The sequence below is a fragment of the Dioscorea cayenensis genome, chromosome 3 (assembly GCF_009730915.1).
Source record: "Dioscorea cayenensis subsp. rotundata cultivar TDr96_F1 chromosome 3, TDr96_F1_v2_PseudoChromosome.rev07_lg8_w22 25.fasta, whole genome shotgun sequence".
NCBI lineage: Eukaryota > Viridiplantae > Streptophyta > Magnoliopsida > Dioscoreales > Dioscoreaceae > Dioscorea > Dioscorea cayenensis.
Genome location: NC_052473.1, coordinates 8,094,482 through 8,094,755, shown reverse-complemented (window position 1 = coordinate 8,094,755; position 274 = coordinate 8,094,482).

The window sequence follows — 274 nt, the reverse complement described above, 5'->3', positions numbered from 1 at the left end:
TTTTTAATTTATGCATGCATAAGCCACGTGAATTTTTTTAACCCCATAACTCATCAGTGATTTAAAAACCGGACCGGACCGGCCGGTTGAACCCGGTTGAGCAGGGAGCCGGCCCGATAGCCCGGTCCGATTACTCACATAAAATAGTAATGAGCCAGGGGCCGGCGGTTCAGCCGATGAAACCCGGTGAGCCGGTTGAACTCGACCGACTAATTTATTAATTTAAATTATTTAATTAGTTTATTTATTTTTATAATTAAAAAAACTTAAATAA